The 20,945-nt window shown below is 35.5% G+C and overlaps 1 protein-coding gene across 2 annotated transcripts in view; it reads right to left on the bottom strand.

Moving 5' to 3' along the window:
* RPRD1A (regulation of nuclear pre-mRNA domain containing 1A) overlaps positions 1 to 20,945 on the bottom strand; it is a 43,077-nt gene that overhangs the window by 5,364 nt on the left and 16,768 nt on the right. The gene's annotated exons all lie outside the window — the stretch shown is intronic.

Genomic DNA, 20,945 nt, shown 5'->3' with positions numbered 1-20,945 from the left:
GAATGGGATTATTCTTAGAAACTCCATTAAGGATAGTTAAAACACATACATATTCTACTAATGCTCACAGAGTATGGGAGGATAAACTCACTGATGTCAAAGAAGTTACTTTCACTTTGTACTGATGAAAAAACCAAAGACACCAAATACCATCTGACCATGACAAGCCCCACCAATCCGACCATTCATAAATATTTGGTATTAACATTCATAATAAATATCATATTGTTTCATTGACTTTATGAATCTAGCCCTGAATTTTCAGAAACTTCATGAATTGGAGATTGAGGACTTCACACTGTATTGAAACACAGACCAAACCACTTGTAATTCATACACGATAGGCACTTGTTACATGAAACAACATTATTCAAGATAAAGTATCTAACACTGCAAAGCAGTGCACTTTAATATAGCTTGTGCTTACCTACACTAGACATTATGGAGAAGAACAGCAGCACGCATAAAATAAAAACAGTTATTCCAAAGTGTAAGAAGATCAGATTGCTGTTTATAGGATCATTTACACTTGAAAGACCTGGAAACATTTTTCACTGGAGACACTAAGCATTAGCAAGCAAAGCATGAAAATACACCGTATTTCATAACATACGAAATGTAGGTGCTTTCTAATCTGCTTGCAAATTTTGCTGCAGTTAGGGAATAGCTGGGAATAATAAGAAATAGTTAAACACAAATTTAAACATTTGTCTACACTGTTAATAGACTGAAATAAAAAGAAAGAATAGAAAAAGTCCTTTTGGTAGTGTAGAACCCCATATAGAAGTACAAATGTTACATAATAGAGCACAACCAAATTCCTGGACAAGCTCCAATACACATGAATAGAAAGTTTGCTGCTCTACGTGGCTGTGTGGCCCCTTCCCAAGGGCAGTAGTAGAACCGCAAAAAATCTTAAATTCTTAATGAGAATGTAATGCACTTCTTAAAATAAACAGAAAATAAAATTAAAACTCCACATAGAAAGAACAAAGGTTTAAAATTTAGTAATTACATACAGATCAGTCCTATGGGTTATTAAACACAATGAAAATAACAAAGATGCACAGCCTGCAGAACTTTAAACGTTTGGTGACTGTATACAAGGCAAAACAGTGTTCTTTCATGATGCAGATGATAAAAAAGAACCTTACAATTGCAAGTATATTTTTCCTAGGAAAACAATTACTTGTTCTCATTTATCCAAAACATCCTCACTGGTGTAAGTGATTTCACCAAGTGGCGGTGGATATAAAGGACTGTATCCTGACACTGTGCCCTCATACAGTCATACTCAAAGGCAATGAATACTTCACTGGGCTCAGCTGAGAAAGATATCCTGCAGTAGAGAGAAGATGAGTGAAACTCTGTGCAGAATCAAATAAGCTCAATAAGCTTAAAATTAGTAAAAAAAAAAAACACAACAATAATAATAATAAAACATTAGCTATAAAATAATTCCTGTGAGTGCTGCCTGATTCCGCTGAATCTCGACTGAGTACACTCTTTCCACACAGAACTGGGAAGCAGCAAATTAGCACCCCTCTGTAAGTTCAAAGCATGATGCTTGGCAAATATGCACCAATCAAACTTAGCAGCTATATTCTCTCAGGATTTTACTACAAACCTGAAATGTGCCTTAAATTAGATTACTGGTTGCTCGACTCCATTAAACTTGCCTTTTGCCAATAATAAATTATTTCATAGTAACATCACATTTCTGACATCCAGCATTTTCCATGTAAATTTCACCTAAGACCTACTGCCTAGTGAATATCAGCTCCATCGATATTACTGATGGCAGATTCCTGTCATTAATTCAGTCCTCCTGTGTACTAACCCTTACACACTTCCCTGGCTAACACCTTTAGCAATACACGCTTCCAGGGAGTCAAAATACACTCGTTGTGCCTTCCTAGAAATAGAGACCATTGAGAAACCTTGGTCAAAGACACAGCAATAATACAAGACCAGAATATATAAAAAAATAAATAGGGCTTTAGATTTCACTACATTACTAATGTACCAAAAAGCTATTAAGTACAACTTTAATACAATTCTGGTAATGCAAGCCATATGTCAGATCTGTGACTACAAATTACATTTATATGAGAATTTCTCCCTGGGGTAGAAATATTATTCACCTCCTCCAAGGCACATTTTTTCCTTGCCCTTCCAAAGCTATTCTAGAAATCACTGAAGATGACCAGTTTTCATGAGTGAAGAGCAGGTTCAAAAGAGGGATAATTTTAAAAGCATGACCTAGTAGTTTTGAATTATTTTTGAAGGGGCTGCTTTGCAGAGTTAAACTCTAGATAAAATCATTAATCAATTCAGAAAGAGTTTGCTTATATAATTTGAAGTTTGCTGATATAGTCCTGGACTGTGAGAAAGCATTAAGTACTCAACATAAGTACCAGTTGCAAATACAAGCCTTATGTTTGTATAATAATATTATGCATGTGTATATAAATCCATATTCCTAAATATATCTGCTGAGAGCTTGTCTTGGCAATTGAAGCAGAAGACGAGGAATGAGAATAAGTAGGGTTCTTTTGATACAACTGTTCCAATGAAAATGCTGAATGCTATACAACTGAGCAACAATTTACCCATACTCCTAGCTACAGAAATCCTCATGGAGAACTTCAGTTTCATTTTCATTATGTTGACTTCAACATATACTTCAAATTACCTCTATGTGAATGAGGCAAGATTCAAGCTATTTACTTCAAACAGTCAAGGACAAACAGAAGCAGAATGTTTTCTTCTGCTACAGTGCATATTTTCCATCACTGGCTGTCTATGGACAATTTTATTCTTAGGATATACGGACAACTTGGTGTATACAATTAAATTATCTTCAATTTCTTCAGTGGCCTAAGCTAAGCTTACTTTCAAGTAATAATCTGTGGTACTTCCAATCATAAAATAAATTAATGTGATAATGAGAACAACTTGTTTTGCTAATTGGAATTCCACAGATTCCTACAGTCTCCATTACTTGACAGCATTAAATACGGATATTTTGTGAATCTAATGCTAAGAATATACGGATCCAACATGTAGACTAACAGCATTTCTCTACTGAGAGAAAAAAAAAAAAAAAAAAAAAGCAAAAAGCAAGCAAGAAAGCCAAGTAATTTTAGATTAATTAGATACTACTAACATTATGAAAAATAAAAACGTGGGAAGGCCAACTGAAATAGGTTGAAACAGACCTTAATCTAGAGTTTCTGCAATTACCTTACAGATGTGCTTCAGCTAAAGATGTGCTACTTGGAACGTAATGGCAATGTGTTCCCTTCTCAACATTAAAATGACCCTGATCTCCCATCTGATCACAACTGCTACTGTGTGCATCAAAATACCAATTTGTGTGGTAGCAAATACATTAAAAGGGAAAGAAAAGCAAACAAACTAAAAACCTCACCATGCCTGACTCCAAAGAAGGAATTAAAGATCCAAAGAAAACACAGATAGTTAATCTGCACTCTTACTGGTCATAGGAAAAAACAAACAAGTGAAAAAACACAACAGGTAAGGTGCAAATCAACACTCATAACACAAAGGGCAAAAAACAAACCTAAACAGGCTAAAAAGTTATCAAAAGTTTTGGGCATGAGAATACATATGCTTCTGTGGTGGTGGGTACATTGGTTTGAGACCACTGACTTTCAAGGCCAGTTCCAACCTCTCAAACTCAGGTGCAGACATAGGCCTTGTACCACAGAACAAAGGCTGTGTGCATTGCTAACAACCTGCAAAGGTTCAGACAAAGGCAAGTACATCCTGATATCTCAATGTTAGGGTTCAGACACACAGCAGTTATGTTTAAGTTAATGTCACACCTAGTTGGGGCTTTTTTGTGCAAGAAAGCACAACTAGACTTAGAGGTGCCAGGTAAGACTTGCTATCACTCCAGAAAATATAAGAGCACAGCTAAATTCTGTGCTGTCCTTAAAAACATGACATGACTCACATCACACACCAGTATGATTAAAAGCTCAGCTTATTTGTTAAGGATTTACAATATACTAAAATAACATAATTTAAAGCACTGAACAGAGTCTGAATAAATCTGTATCCACCATACGCAAGCTAACATTTAAAAAAATCACATAGGACTGTCTTGGATAATCTTCCATTACCATAACCACTGCCTGTTAGCTCAAAACAGATTTCTGGAAGTAAGCTTCCACTTGCCAGTTTGCCATCCACATCAGTTTGCCATCAGGCCTTACCACATTTGGTGCAAAATAAATAGCACTCAAACAATGAGCAGCAGTGACTGCTTTAGTCATCTCATGGCATTCTATGTATTGTCTTAAGTACGATATCCAAATTCTGCTCTGTACAGATTTACTAATATTCTTATAGGTTTCCTAAAGGCATACTTCACCATTACAAAACACAATTTGTTCTTCAGGAAATGTATTTGAGCTGGTAATGCATCCTCTAATTTGCAGTATCTAGGGGTTTTTTAATAATTTAAATTGCCAAGAATTTAACACTTCAAAGCAAATTTTAAAAATTAACTTAAAATATTATAGACTCCTCGGCTTGTTTGCAAATGAAGCAACAAGAAACAATGAACTCAGAAGTCTGAAACACACAAGCTAATTCAGTGACCATCTCAGGGGCTGCATTAAGCAACTTTTGATGACAAATGAATACACTACAGATCTTCAAGCTACACATTTTACCAAGATATTTCCCATCTGAAGGGTAAGTACCAAAAACACAAAGGCCTTCAGAGTGGTCACAAACTGTTCTTCCCACTCCTTCAAAATACAACTTCTTTGTTCATCTCCTTCCAGCCTAGCCTTGGGTCTGACCTCACTTACTCCAGTCTTTACTCCTAGTCTCTATCCCTGTTCCCCAAGCACTCTTCACTGAACAAATCTCTGTCCAACAAGGCTGTTCAATGCCTCTCTTATCCACTGTTATGCCTGTATTCTCCTCCTATACGTGAATTCCTCCCTCTCCAGTCTTGGTCTGCACTTACCACTTGGTCTGCAGGCTTGGCTGCTTCTGGTTCCAGTTCCATGTATTTCTCCACAATCCTTTATTCAGCCTGTCTGTTCTCTGCCTACATAGTATCTACATCAGATGATGCTTTGTCATGATGCTTTGTTTTCTCGGTCAGTCACTCCCCCTCTTCTCAGTGAGCTGATCTTTTTTCTTCCATGGCCAGGCTCTGTACCCTATTCCATTCTTCAATGTAACTCTAGTCCTGATTCCTTCTTAATCTGTGGCTCCCAGTGCCAGGCTCTAGAGGCTCTTGTTCTCTTCCCTGTTACTCAGACTCACAGAACTACTGACCTAAGGAAGAAATTCTCTGTTCTCATACCACATCTTTGGTCCATGGCCAGCCTAGAGACTAGCACTCTACAGCTGCAATCACAGGAGAAGTCCTCTCTTGCTCAAGCTACAAAAAAACTCTCTAGTAAGAAAGCTCTTTGTGGAAGTCAATAATGTCTAAAAAGTCACTGATAAACATATTAAAAGTAAGATTTTTTTTCCAATGGCTTGTAATTTCATTAAATCCACACTGATTTTTATTTGCATAATAAAATGGCTGCCCCTGACAAAAAGAACAGTTTCCTCACTCCATTATACTTTGAGAAAGAACATTAATAATGTCATCTCAAAGGAAAGGTCATTTTTAATGGTTGTTTCATTACAAACTCATCTTAAGCTTTATCCTTGTAAACCTTGTTAGCAAAAGTTTGTCAGTTTTTGGGAAAGTTGAAGAAAACAGGGACTTGTAGGCTTACTTACAAGCATTATTACTAGGTCTACTTGGTTTATATTTACATTCAATCATAAAAGGTCCATAGTAATAAAATAAATTACCATTTACCAACTAAATTAGAGAATCTGTTACAGGATTGAAAACATTTGAGAATGACAGATACGTTCCTCAGGATACCTGCTTGAAGTTAAATTTGTTTTCTTGTATTATCATCCAATATGGGATTTTTACCTGGTTAAAAATATAACCATTATAATAAACTTGAAGGTACACAGTTCCAAGAGATGTTTAAATTACTCTGAATTTGTAAGCTTAAAATCTTGTTTAATTGAACAAAGTTCTGAAGAACTTCTGATAGCAAGGAATCAGGCACTTCAGTACAGTTCAGTGCAACTGAGCTCAAATATTCAAGCTGATACTCTGGTAAGGACACACAAGGGATAAAACAGAAAAGTTCTGAAAATGATAAAATAAAAAATGAAGTGGCCTCAGGCTTCAAGATAACTTCCTAAAGTTTCATCTATTCACAAATACTCTGAAAGAAATTAAAATTATAGTATATCAGGGTTCAACTTCAAAGGAATCTATGCATGAGAAAATTTTACGGTCTATTGGAAAAAAAAACATGTCCTTAGCAATGTATTTAATGTATTTAGGAACAACTGTGTGAAGTCTTCAGGCTCAAATATTTACTGTACATAGTATACATTTGTAAATTTGTGTAGGCAAAAAAGAAAAAGAGGTATGAAAAATATTTGAATCAAAAGCGTTCTACTGACTTGCAATGTAAAATTCATCATATTTCAAGTGGAAAGTACAGGTGGAAGACCTCAACTTTCTGCTACAATTGGGCCAAATACTACTGACCAGGTCTAACTGTGTACACTGGTCTAAAGGCATTTGGAACAAGCTCTGCAAACTACTTATTTTCATCTTCCACTTATTTTCTCATTTCATAAGCTATCCTTACGCAATCTGAAGAGCGTGTGGCTATTTCTTAGTGATTTTAAAGAGTGGATCTCAAAATAAACCATGAAATACCATGGGATCATCCAATGATTGTACCCCAGTAGATTTGATCAGCTAGACAGTTTCATATCATACTTGTCAATTCATTGCACAATTTCATTAAGTAGGTCGATGGATATCCATTTTGTAGATATGGAATCTAAGGAAGATTTAGTTGCAGATGAAAGATGAGTATTCCCAAGTCTGATTTACTTTAATGGTAGTTGAAAGTGCTCAGCATCACTTGAGAAATGAAACTGTAGCTTACATGACTAATGACAATAATTGCCTGTGTAAGACAAACTGCAATGTAATTTTGTTTCTATTTTTATGAGTGTGAAATAGATGCTTCAAATCCAGTGCTCAGTGATGGGTATGGGAGTGTTAAGAAAGATAGTGCTGGATTAAGGGTACAACACACCAACAGTGGGTATCCTGACATACATATAAGAAAGCTGTGCATAAGGGAAGTGATATCAATTGAGAACACAGAGCAGTTACAAGAAAACTTGAAAATTAAATCTCCTATGAGGAAAAAAATAATAATAATCAGGCAGCAAATTTGGCATGTTCACTCTCTCTCTCTCTTTTCTTTTCTTTTTTTTTTTTTTTTTCCCCATTATTAGCCCAATTCTGAATTAGTCAAATCACTATATTTTTATTTTATAATAAAGAGGTTGTAGAAAGAGATTGCCATGGTAGAAATCATAAGCAATCAGAGAAGAAAAAGTACCATCAGAAAGCAGGACAAAGAACAAATAAACAACATCAAATAAAACAAGGACAATTATTTACACTGCTTTCTTTTCCATTATGAACTATTTTCCTATTTTCTTCTCCAAAGCCGACAAGCAGAGATAATGTCACTAATGCACATCTTTCTGTGATCTAGTAATGGAAGTAAACATGCACTGAAGGTTAGTGATCATTTCTATCTCTGCTGCCTTAGCTCATTAAAACATCTTTCATCCATCCCAACCACCGGTACTTCACTAAAAAGGTCTTTAAAATGATTGCCCTTGCTCATATAAAAGCTCTAAGATACTTATGGGTTTTGTTTTATAGGTCTGGGTTTTTAACCAAGCACAGATGAAGTAACCTTTGAGGATCAGATCACCTGGAGAGCATAGTTAATTAAGTACAATATTGCTAAGAAACCTGCAAATAAAATCCAAGTAAATCAACAGATGTTTCCCAAAGGAAAAATGCAAATACTGGAAAAGGTACTCTAGTTCTTTCCATTTACATCCCATTTGTAATAAATGTAATTTTGGAATGGAGAGAAACAGGGAAGAATCATTAAAAGGTTTCAAAATTCTGATCCTTCTGATAGATTCTATTAACTGCAATTTATGATTATTCAGTAGGTAGTAATAAAATAATCTGAACTCTGAAATATTTTAATCAGCTCCTTTCCTGTATGTACTTTTGACTCTTGATTTTGATGGTGCTCAAAAAAAATGAGTTACAAAAAGTAGCAAATATCTTAAATTCCTCGATTTTCCAAGTATTTCTTGCATATAGTATGCAAGTTACCTAGTATTCTACTCTAGATTTTTTTTTTGCATGACAGACAATCCAAATTTCTCTCTTATTCATAGAAAATTCAGTCTCACAAACCTGACACTATTTTCATTTGTATTAAATGTTCCAGAAGATCTTTGGCTCTACTTCCATTTCTACATACTAAAATAAGAACTAAAAATTCTCTAAACTGTGTTTTTCCTTACAATACCTTAGGAAAGTAGGCAAGTATGTGGGTTTTATCAGATTTGAAATTCAGACTAGAAAACAAATAATTACATTTGTCTCATTTCTCTGGCAAGCTTGAAATTCCCAGATAAAATAAGAACTGAAATAGCAATATAAGCCATACTCTTGCTGCAGAATAGGCTTACCACTCTGGCAAACTGAGTAGAAAACAAATTGAATACATGTGTTGTAGGACAATTTCAGATTTTGTTAAATACTCATTCATTTCTTCTCTACTTACACTTTAGCTAATTAAGCCTGCCCTGACCTTAAGAACACACCTCCAGATATTCCATGAATATGTGATAAGAAATAAAATAAATAAATTAGAAAGAAAAATAAAAAAAATAATAATAAACTAAGTCTCACATCCAATGACTGGGAAACTGCCAGCAGATGATTACTGATGATGAAGAGAACAAAACTAGCAGGTCTGATCCTGAGGCCACGTTTTGGACAAGAGCTATAAGCACTGGCTTCTGTGCCACATGCTGCCCTGGGAGGCTCTAGGGCACTGCAAAACCAGCCTGCCAGAACACATTCTATCATTTGTGGTCTGTCGGATGAAATCAGTTGAGGCACAGAGAAACTGCTTATGAAGAACAGCACATATGTGTTCTGGGTATCTTTTTCAGCCTGCTCTGAGGTACAGGGCTTGAGTATCAAGCATGGGTATGCCACCTCGCTTTCACTCTGCACTGTAACCGTCATGCAAAGGGCCATGTGTAGTTGAAGAGATACAGGATAACAAACAGCTCTAAATCCGAAGTACATACATGGTAAATGATTTAATAATTATCTACAATAAAATACAAAGTCTTGTACCGAAGCAAGAGATGCAGCCTTAAAGAATGACTGTATATATATGACACCATATATTAAAAAACGATTTTGGGAGATCTCACTTTGTAAAGCAAAAGGTGATTTCTCTACTGGCACCCTGTGAAACCACCTGAGAGTGGAAAACTAAGCGAGACAGGCACAGTGAGCAGAAGGGGTGAGCAGGCCTGGTGAGGCCTCAATCACTATGGGGAGCTCAGTTCAGTCCCCAGCACTGCAAAAACTCAGCAAGTCCAGTGCAGCCTGAGGGCACACAGCTGCTGCTGGCATTGAGAGGGCATACTGCCCATCCCTTGCAGCTAAAAAGGACCAGCTACAGCTACACAAACACACTTCTGCCACTGTTCACGGAAAGCAACTTGCTGTTTTTGCAGAAAAGATTCAAGACAACAGGGCTAAAATCAAACCAAATACCTTTCCCAGTAGTCTTTAATGTCTATGTTGAAAACAGCAACAGTGCAGAGCATATTTCTGCTAGATTAACAGAATACCACAAGAAAGTGTCATTGAACCAACATGTGCCATGAAAAAGGAGGCAGTGTGCTTGAGCAAGCAAATGATTTTGCATGCAACAGCTTGAGAGAACTCATTTTTGATGTTGAATATTTTGTAGACAGTGCAGAGGTGTCTCATATGGAAACAGTTTTAATGTAAGTTCAGATCTCACAGATCTGTCAGACCAGCACAGTACTGTTCTCACCCATAGTACAATTGTTTTTTAGAAATTAAAAAGAATGTACATATTTAAATGCTAAGTCTTTGCCAGATGCAACAAATGAAGTTAATGCGGTGCTTGAACATTTTATAACTGAAGATAGCTAAAACCTACATTGTACATCTCAGTCTTTATTACTTCTGCTTTTTAACAGCAGCTACTGTAAATTTCTGGTATTTTTAAATTACTGTCTAAACCAATTGTTAGTTTTTCAGACATCAGAAGATGATGAATCACAGAGATGACTCACAGGTAACTCCAAAACTGAAGTTAAAGTCATCAGCACTGTTTTACAGCTTGCATCTGGCAATACCCATGCAGGCCTCAGAATTATTGCTTAATGTTGAACAGAAGCATAAAGTTATAACCTACAACCGCTGCTGTGCACTATGCTCTCCGAGCATGTTGCATGAAAAGAACATTAATTTTCACTGACTACAGTGGCTGCTTTCCAGCATGGCTTCAAGGATTCGGGATTAGGATATCTGCCAAGTTATACATGTGTAAGCAGAGGGCACAGAAGATGGGAATGAAATAAATGAGATACTCCTAGTCAGCACAGTGACAATAAGCTTCTTTATCTTGAAACTTAGAATTTGAAAAATAATCATTTTGTTTTGCACAGCAAAACAATAATTTTCAACTACCTGGCTTGAAAACAGTTGCATGAGACTCTGGAGTCCAAACCTACAAGCACTGATTAGCCTGATAATACAGGTTTCCTGCAGGACTTAAGAATTAGTATTAAAAATAACAATTCTAATGTACTGGGGGCTGGGAATAAAGGAAGATCTGTATTCCACAAAATTAACTTTGATGTTTTTCTCAGCACAAGGCAGAAGACATGAATCATCCAGGAGGAAAAAAACCAACAACAAATTATAAAGGTTCTTTGTTTTCAGAAATTCAAAGGACAGTATAAAATGCCTGCAGAAAAAACCATCTGTTGCATTTTCAGTGGCAGAAGGATGACCTCCTCCTACTGCACTAAGAGAATTCACTGACAGTCCATATTAATTGCAGAAGAGTCAGGAAACCAAAACAAAGGAGTAGAGAGTTAAAGATTACTTTCTGGAAAGTACCTTAGCCCCACTAAACCTTTTCCTGCCATCTGTGTTCTAAGATAACATTATGGCACAGAAAGAAATGGAGAAAATGAGGAAATAAAAGTTCCTGAATATAACATGTCTGAAAAAGAAGCAGACATGCACTGGATAAAATTGCAGTAGCTTCTCAGATGGTGGAGCATGGCCAGTTTGTACAGGTCCCCCAGGAACAACCCAGTATGCACAGTGACTGTACTTTATGCTCTGTGTTTGCACTTTATTCCACTGTCTTTCAGCCTAGGGGTAAAAAGGCTTTGAAATGAATTGGCTTAGCAAGAACATCTGGTTTCTTCCACAGATAAGAACATTTTAAACCGGGACTTGCCACTCCTGCATCTTCAAATAACACTATAGCTGTGTTATAGGTGAGAGCAAGTTAATATATGTACACAAAGTTTAGTTCTCTCCATAGGATTTGTACCTAGTATCTTTCTATACTAAATGATGGGTTTCTCTACTGGAAATGACACTTGTTTCACTAAGTGGCCTGAAAGAGCAAGCACAAGAAAGATCTGGCTTTCTAAATTGCTTTTGCTAAATAGTGTATGTAACACTATGACAGTGGCAGTTTCTCTATCAAAACAAAGGTTGCTTAAATATATTCCTCTAAAAACAAACAAACAAAAAAATAAAGCCATCCCCTCTGTCATCAAAAATATAAAGTTTTCCTAGGATAGAAAGTAGAAAATGGGAGAAAAGGGAGAGGTGATTTACTCGTAAATGCAGCATCCATTCCTTATACTGGTTATTATGTAGTCATAAACAAATGAAAAACTATAAAGATGTGGCCAGAAGTTTCCCATTAACTATCTGTTAAAATAAAAATCTGTGGCTTTTTTATATATATAATCAAATGATTCATAGAATCTGGTGGGCGAAGCACTCATGAATGAAGTTGGCCTAATGATGTCACAGCTTGCTTTACTATTAAATACGCTGATGTTAGAGATGACCATCACTTTCCAACCACAGATCATAAAGGCTGATGGATGTTAATCATCTCCATCTCCATCTGAAAACAGGCTACTTTAAATGGGAGACTGTATGATGCTTCTAGAATATCTGAAAAACTTAAACCAGATTTCATCTTGATCCTGTGATCCCTTAAGCAACAAGCAGCATCTGATTCAGCTTCACAGTTGAGTCCTGGTATGTATGAAGACAACCGAAGCCAAGATGGGAAGGGTGAAGGAAGAGGAGATGCTCAGCATTTTCTTACTGACCACAGTACGGTGAGAAAATAAAGTGACTAGAGGAAAAAAGAAATAACAATGGGACAAACCACAAGTAGAGAATTAGGATGTGATGTGGAAAACTACTGAATTTTTATTTTTTGTCCTTGCAGAATAATTCCTCCTACTGTGCTTACTAGCAGCCTAGACTTAAGTTACATTAAAATGTTGTTTGCAGCATTACAGTGTAAAACTTATCGTCTATTAGATCTTCTGCTTTAACCTGTCTTCATAATCTGAAGGGCTTATACATTTATCACATCAGGATAACTCAAATGCTCAATTTAAATAAGTTAGTAGTAGCTCAAAACTTCACAAACAATTCAATAACTCATTTATAGGCAGAACTCTTGAACAACTACAAAAATTAACCTTTGGACCAGAATAAAACGAATCTTATCTGAAAGTTAGTGATTTAAGAGAAAGAAAGGATTAAACAAGAACATAATGTAATTAGGAATGGAGAAGGGTACTAAGAGTCTAACATCTGAACAACTAGAGAAAGCATGTACTTGAGCTGTAACAGTCAGATGTATATCTTCCTTCTCCAACCTTCTTGTTGTTCTGCTGCTGTTTTTTACATAGTGCTAATGCACTGCTTTCAGAAGTTACTTCAAAAATCTTTTCAATGGTGAACTTAAAACCCAACCACATACTAATGCTTTCCAGTTCATATCTTCAAAAATTTGACACTCTTTCTTACACAATGTAATGACTAACAAAGTAGCCATTACATGTTTTCCACAGCCAAACACTGCATGCAGCAGGACTTTAAAACCACTGCACATGATGCCTCACAACTTCAAAACTGTTTCCTCACTTACAAAGCTGCAGCCATGGCAAACAAATCCTGTGCAGATAACCGATCACATCTGCACCAAGAAACTATTCTGAATTTCTAGCAACAGATAATGTTGCCAATGTTAATTTATGTCTTCAAAGTCCTTGTTTTGTTTGCTAACAAAAATGTAAAACATATGGCTCATGTTCTTCACTAAATTTTCTACCTAAGAAGCCAATTTTCTTCCTCCTCTGTAAAAAGCTTTTTTGTGTTTACTTTGTTTTGAATTCTTGTTGCTGTTTTTCTGGGGGGGGGGAGTTAAAATGGGTGGGTGGTGTAATACTGCAAGGAACAAGTCATTAAAATTTCCTTAATATTTCAATAGTAAAGTGTTCCAGATATTTAAGTATGTAAGAACCTATTACAAATACTGAAGCTCTTCTTCATTTGGAGAAAGGAACGATAGCAGATTTTTCTTCATTTTCCTGACAGATCAGTGTACTTGGTAACTACGTGAACAGTTTTTTATATCAGTTTGAATTGATAACTTACTTTTAAGTTACCAAAAACACTGAGAACACGTCAAGAGGTCCATTTCACAGATGACAAAAATTAATTAGAAAGGTGCTTTTGCAAAAACAAGATTTCATCTAATAATGAAGCAAAGCTAGCAAAGATAAAGCAGCTAGCAAAGTTGAGCAGAGAAGCTCAAAACAGTCTCTTCCGACTAACAATTTTAGAGAAGTATTTTCTTTTTCAGCTCTATTATCACATGCAAATATTTTCACCCTCAGTAGCACTATTCAAAATGGGACAGCATGGGGTAGAAAACTGTTTAGTGAACAATGATGGTGTTTGATTCCTAAAAATAAGCAGCTAATCCTCCCAATCCCATACCAGTTAGCTCAGCTTTCTATCTCAGCATAACTCCCAGACAGTGTGCCCGTTCCAACTCTTCCCTCCCCATCCTAATACCCCTAATGTCTTCTATATCCCACAATTCATTGTTTTGGCATGAAGTAGTGGAGCTTATGGCTGGTTCCAAGCTTCACACAATGACTGGACAGCAGATAGAAGGAAAAACACTATTAAAATAGTACTTTGGTATCCACTTACAAAAATAAATCTACCAAACCTAAGGAAATAAGTTACTTTTAAATTTGTTTCCCAGGCCAATAAAAGAAGAGATGGTGGATTGATAGCATGACTGCTTTAGTTTCATTCTCCTGAGAAGCCAGATAAAAACAATACTAACAAACCTACCGTAATTGCAACATGCTCCCTTTTTCCACTAATCACTGCCAGCACCAGCCCGGAAATGTTAGAAAAAAAAAGTTTTGTTCTCTCTACGAGTCAACTTACTGCATTTTTTACCCTGGAGATACATTTTCATACTACATACCAGAATGTAACTCCAAGACACCATACAGACTTCTATTACTATCCTTTACAGAATTTATATGTCATCATAAGTTGTTTCCCTGTATTCTACTTTTCACTTCCACCATTTTTAGTCCACAGCTTTCCAGATTTTGACAGGGGAAAAGCTTTAACAACTCCAAAGCAGACTAACTCACTATTCTTTTGTCAGAACTGAAAAACATCAACTGTTTTAATCTAAATGCAGAAGTAAGGGTTTTTTTCTTCTTTATATTGGTCTGGAATTAAACTTTAAGGAAAGTGAAAGGATCACTTTACAACCCTACCAAGTGAAAAAAAGCACTCCTATGGCAGAACTTCTCATCTCCTTTCCATAGCTATTAAGCTGAGACACAAATCTGGGCAACAAACGTGGATTATTACACTGTTTCCTCACTGCTACTGAAACTGGTATTTTAACATTTGGTTACACAGTGCAAAGTGTAAGGATTCAGCTTCAAGAAAAAGTTATAGTGAGTGCTGGAGTTTTTAAACTATCCTCAACTAAAGCCAATCTTAAACTCCAGAAGCTACTGACAAGATGAAATGGAAGATTCTCCAAAATGCTATTTCACCTACATGCTTTAACAGAGACATAGAGCACATTTTAAGAAATTGATTTCTTCCAGCAGCAGCCAAGTCAAGGGAATCATGGTTTTCCTTAACAGTTTTCATTGTCTCTCAGCTGGCTTTCTTGGCTTAATGCTCCGTGAATTGACCCACTTTATCAGTATTACTCTTCAAGCTCTCCTTAAAATTCACATATAGTCAGTTCTGGTTCTTAAGTAAAATGGCACAGGTACACTTAGACGTATAAATGTGATGGTTTTGATCTGTAAAATTAAGTTTATTTGAACCTGAACGGTATTTCTGTCCATTCCATTCAGGTTCTAGTGAAAAGCAACAAAATTAAGACCTCTAATTAAGACTACACCTTTACTAAAAAAAAAAGCACAACGTGATCAGTGCTGACAAAAATAGGTGCTAGAGTTTCAATGCTTCTTAAATCCAGATTCTTTCAGCAAAGCAATGTGCCTGATCAATGCAAAGAACATCTACTGAAGAAATCACCCAAAAGTCATTGTCCAGTTTCCAGCTGTCCTTCAAAAACTCAAGAAGTACTTCTAGATAAAGCATATTGCATCGATTATTCCATCATCACTTTCCAATTCTCTCAGATGTTTGTTTGCATAAAAAATAATCCATTACATACCTGTAAAACCTGTTATCCTGAAGATGACAAATAGATTAAATCATTTTGGTTTTGGCTTACAACAGCCAGGACTAACGAGTCTAAAGGACTCGTTAACAGCAGCAAGTCTCACCTAGATACAACCAGTATCTTTCCCCTGTAGGTTTATAGAGAAGAATTCAAAAGATACCCCAGATCATAAGTATCTGTGTACTTTTACTTTGTTTTTCGTTAAATGAACAGTTAAGGGTAGGCTGCAGAGTGACATTTAAAAAAAAAAATCCACTCTTCACAAATAGTAAATGGATTAAATAAAAGTTTCCTGAATACAAAAGTTATAACATTTTTATCATTTAAGGTACTTTGATTTTGGAATAATGTGATAAGCAATGCCTTAAAACATGATGAACTGCAGTAAAAGGTTATCCTTATTTTACAGGAATGATCAAAGTATAATCTAAAACTTGCCCAATCTGTTTGAAAAGCCAGGATCTTTACTCAAATCACTGGTAAATTAACTGAGAAAGCAGAAGTCTTCAAATGCTTCTGTTGTGCTGAGAATAAAGAACTCTGAAGTCTAACACTCCTTTAGATACAAACTGGGAAATTATGTACCATGTGTCTGAGACTCCAATTGCTAGTCACTATAAAATATATTGACACTCATTAGACAAGCACAGAGCACTTGTAGGCTTGCCATAAGAACTGATACAAATAAATACTATTCTCATAAAATAGGTACAGCAAAGAAAACAAAATCACCGACAAACTTGACTTTGTTGTATTTGACTTAAGAGCTGCTGTTCTCCACTCCAATCCCACAAATCAGTTCTACAAAACTTCACTTCTTCAACTGTATCCTGCCACTTTTTGGTAGAGGCATAAAATGCTTATGGAAACATACAACTACATTCAAAACAAAAATGAGTTAACAATTTTGTAAACATGCTTAGCTACTTCTTCCACAGATAAGGAATGTGTCTATCTTGCTTTAAACCATTTCGTTCAAATATTTTAACTTCAAGTAAACTTTGGATACTGTAGCAATTGCTGAACTCTTTCCAATCACCTTCCGGTAATACAAGCCAATGAGCTCACTGGATTTTATTTTTCTCCGAACATCAGTGGCTATATTCAGTAAAGGACTTGCATTGTTTAGTTAAACTTTAAGATGACTAGAACTTCAAGACATTTATGTTACATCTCAAGCAGGAACTTTGAAGCATCTCAAACAGGAACTGGTCTACACAAATCTCTAAACACAAAAGTCTGTTTCTAAATCCAATTTCATTTTGTACAGCCTATAAAGAGAACTAGAATAAAGTGAATCTGTTTATTAGAGATCCTTCATCTACAATCTTCTCCTGATGGATCACGGCTAAAAACATTCCTCAAAAGATAAAACAAATAAATTATAGTGAAGACTATTGTGCAGGCCAACATCAAGCAAAGAAAGTCTGATGAAGCCTCTCTGCTTTATTATTTATTTATTTATTTTTAACTACAAAGGAGTCCAACGTCCCATTCTCCCCCACTCAAGAATAACTTATCTCTTTCTGCAGAAATCATGTACAATCCTGAACTGAAAGCGTTAAGCCAGATTAAATTCCTTGAGCTTTAACCCTGAACAGAAATGAATATGATTGAAAACATCAAAACAGACCACAACAGAGAACAATGTCTGTCTATCACTACTTACACAAAGACTTGTTTCCAAGAAAGTATCAGATGATCTAGAATACTCAAAACAGTCCTGTTTAGTATGGATAAATCTTGATAAATTCCTAATATTTCTCAACTAATAGCTCTGTAATCATTGCACTATTAATAACAGTTACAGCACAGTTCAGTTCTAATTCAAGATTAACTCAAGTTACTGCAGTTCTGCCACAGTTAGGAATTTACAGATCACCTACAATGCTGCAGAGATTCCACCCTAAAACAAAAAGCAGTGTAGAATTCATGCTAAAAATCAGCCTTCCTCACCTTCAACCAAAGGACAGCGGAACACATCAGCTGCCCAACTGCAAGGTTTAGGAATTAAACCCAATTATTCCAAGTGGATTTGAACAGTACATGACTAAACATGGCATTCTAAGTTCACTTAACACAGACAGAAACAAGCTTATATACAAAAGATACTAAGTAAGTATGAGGAAAAAAAAAAAAAAAAGAAAGCACAAGATCCTTTGATGCCCCTACTGTTAACTAAAGCCATAGTAGAAAAAAAATCAGTAGAACAGTCTTGCACTAAGAAAAAAAAAAGCCTGAAAACCAAAGGCCTGTTATAATACACCACTCATATCCTTAAATTCTTAGCTTAATGTTCTTCGCCATTAACCTGGAAATGTACAGAGCAAAAGAAATCTTTTGACTCCAAAGCTACATTTTACCCATAAAATTCAACGACAAAATTAAATTTCCCAAGAAGACAAGTTATAGATAAGTTATACTGAGCTATAAAGCTCAATTGTGAAATAAAAATGCATTGAGCATATTATATGCTAAGTAACCACAATTATAAACAGATGTGTAAATGTAAGGATGTGAATATTGTTTACGTATAAAATAAGGAATGCAAGAAAAGAAAAGCAGACATCTTAATCAAATATAATCTGCTGAAACACAGAGGCCTCCCAGCAGAGCACTTCATCCATAACAACTTGGATTTTGTGAGAAGAATATTTCCAAATTTAAGGTGTAAACAGCTACAAACCTTATGTAAAAAAAAAAAAAACAACAACAACAAAACAAAACTAGGTCATCCAGGATATGCTAAGTGTAGCAATGTTGTATTTCTAAACAGTAAAAGAGAAGAGGTGGCTTTTTTTTTCTTTTTTTTTTTTTTAGAAAAAAAGTGTTACCTTCTGCTAATGCTTGCTGGTAAGTCATAAAAGATTCTGCATTATCAAAGATTTTATTTGAAATTTAGTAAGAGTCTATCTACTCTGTAATCAATGAGATTGTAGAAAATGCAAAACCAAAGCAACAGTAAATCAAGTGGACCTCCTGTCAGCTTGTATTTCTAAGGCCATGTTACATTCAGAATGTCTATAGGACAATCTTTACCACATGGAAATGAGGGCACCTAGACATAAGTTTGGTATAGCTCCTTCCCAGGCTTCAGTGAGATCGATGGACTAATAAACACTTCTGTTCAAATACTAGGGAAAAGCAATAGGGGCAGTACAGGGGCTCAACAAGGAGGCAGAAAGGGAGGAGTGAATCAAACAAGTAAAAAATAAGAAATATTAGTCCTCAAAGATCCGAAAAAAAAATTCTTACAGACTCTTTCTGCAAAAATTTCCATTTTTAAGTTCAGGAATAATAACACCTGTCTATAAATCTTACACAAGTTTCCAGATAAAACTACAGTACCCTGAACCTTCTTTTTATTTAGTTTAAAAAAAAAAATCTTACAAAAAGGGGAAGAATCTCTTTAGAAGAATCCTAAATATGGGGGAGTTTCCAGAAGGGGCATAAGAGCAATTGTAAAATACACCTTTTCTGCTACATACAAAATAATTTCCAACAATAAAATGAAAGTTCTTTACTGTGATTGCAATGGATAAGTTCTATATCCATCACTTACTTCTGATGTTCAACTAAGTCCAGTAAGTAAAGGTGTAGGTTAAAAAGCTGAAGTCTGAAAGTCCCGTTTTCACAGCACTTCACTTTGGGTAAAGGTGATTTCAACACAAGCGACACTCAGATTTTTGCATCTGGAACTTCAAACGATTTAACCAAACTTCCAAATTTTAGGAACAACCATGTGAAAGCTTTGGTCTTCAAGAAAAAAGAATGGATAGTATTCATCAGAGCCATCTCACGCCTAAATTCAGTATTGTTTGTGATCAGGTACAAATTCAGTAATGTTTGTGAGAAGATAGATGACAATAACAGAGGTTTAGTATGAGCAGTTAAAGAATTCCTCCCCTTTAGTTTCCAAAAACAACAGACAATACAAGATTTTGATTCTTAAATTTATTTGTAGCAGGATGTGTATACTAAGGGATGGTGACATCATTAGAAGATAGGTCCATGGCCACCACCTGCAACAGAAGCTAGACAGATGTTAAAGAAAAATGACTTAAGAGTTAAAAACAATACTACTTACCCACAGTAGTTTTATGAAATTCACCTACTAAGCAGTATGGTTAAATTTTGATGCAGAAATGACAGTCCATGTATTTATTTGTTGTCAAAATTTCCTGTATTCATGCAAAGTTCGGTTATTACAAGTTACTTACCTGTAAATTTGCTTCAGAACATTAACAAAAAGACCTGCAAATTTAGGTCTAAAAAGCTCTAGTCCATAGTTTTAAGACAGTGAAAGTTCTCTGGAAATGCTAATACTAATTTTTAAACCAGGTCAACAGCAGGTGACATTTCTAGAAATCAAAAATAATATAACCACTTGTTTGTAAACACAACTGGGTGTTGGACACAGCAATTGGGTAGGATTTCAAAAATACTGACAGATGGATAATACTAATTCATCAAGAATTAAATTTCTTCCTATGTTACTACCCAGAAAGCATTTTATGCTCAAAAGAATGTCAATAGTCAGAAGACTAACAAAAGAACTATCCTTGTCTAGAAAATGAATTTTACCAGAAATTAAACTTGGAAGTCAAAGTCTAGAAACATACAGTTCAGGAAATATGTTCTCAAACAACTAGACAACAAGCCCTTTTTCCAGTGCTATTTCACATCTCAAGCCAAAAAATAAGGCTCGGTATGAGGTATGGTGCTTCCTAAGACTGCAAAAATACAGTCCTTGCTTGATAAAATGAACACATCTAGCTGCAGGCAATTGATATTTACACCAGAAAATATCCACTCTTTAAAGAGAACATAAAAAGAGAAATTCAGTCCACTGACTATGGACATTATCATGAAGACATGTCGATTTTGCATTTCAAAGCTTCAGAATGTTAATCAGCCTGCAGTTCACAAACAAAAAGGCACTACTGGTAGCGAGTATAAAAGAAGTCACTTCACTTACCTCAACACAAGTTTAGAAGTTCGATTCCTAAGATTTGTTGTGTTTTTCCTGTCTCTCAGCTCTTTTATTAGCACCTTGAGATAACACTATCTTTTCACAGGTGTTTTTTTTTTAGTCACTTGTATTTATACCAC

This window comes from Phasianus colchicus, chromosome 3 (assembly GCF_987193195.1).
Source record: "Phasianus colchicus chromosome 3, bPhaCol1.hap1.1, whole genome shotgun sequence".
NCBI classification, from domain to species: domain Eukaryota; kingdom Metazoa; phylum Chordata; class Aves; order Galliformes; family Phasianidae; genus Phasianus; species Phasianus colchicus.
Note: the sequence above shows the minus strand (reverse complement) of the source record. Positions and strands in the feature narration are given on the sequence as shown.